Here is a 248-nt window from a genome sequence, read left to right on the forward strand (position 1 = left end):
CCGAATTAGTGCTTTTAAATATTTTACATTGGAAAACGTAGCAATCTCAGCAGTCCAATCCTAAAGAGAGATTTAAATAGTAAAATAACAAGTTGGAGGAAATTAGTTTGCATAAACCATTCATTTCCAAAAACAGAAAATAGATAATACAATTTTCTTCTGGTGTTATGAATATCTACTAGTTATGCAGTAGGGTGCGCTAGAGACATCTCAACTTTTAAACACTACCAAAGAAGAACCACTCAAAT

This window comes from Gobio gobio, assembly GCF_949357685.1.
Source record: "Gobio gobio genome assembly, chromosome: 15".
In the NCBI taxonomy this organism is placed as follows: Eukaryota; Metazoa; Chordata; class Actinopteri; order Cypriniformes; family Gobionidae; genus Gobio; species Gobio gobio.